Source organism: Lupinus angustifolius, chromosome LG01 (genome assembly GCF_001865875.1).
Source record: "Lupinus angustifolius cultivar Tanjil chromosome LG01, LupAngTanjil_v1.0, whole genome shotgun sequence".
NCBI classification, from domain to species: Eukaryota; Viridiplantae; Streptophyta; class Magnoliopsida; order Fabales; family Fabaceae; genus Lupinus; species Lupinus angustifolius.
In genome coordinates this window covers 26,078,484-26,078,732 of record NC_032009.1, presented here as the reverse complement: position 1 = coordinate 26,078,732, position 249 = coordinate 26,078,484, and positions in this window count along the sequence as shown.

The window sequence follows — 249 nt, the reverse complement described above, 5'->3', positions numbered from 1 at the left end:
TGAGGATAAGGAAGAGGATAGGATGAGGATGAGGAAGAGGATAAGGATGAGGAGTAGATTGAGGTAGAGGATGAGCATAGGATGAGGAGAGGACGGGGATAGGATGAGGAGTAGAATGAGGTAGAGGATGAGGATAGGATGAGGAGGAGGATGAGGATGAGGATGAGGAACAGGATGAGGACGAGGAAGTGGATAGGATGAGGACGAGAATGAGGATGAGGATGAGGATAGCATGAGAATGAGGATAGG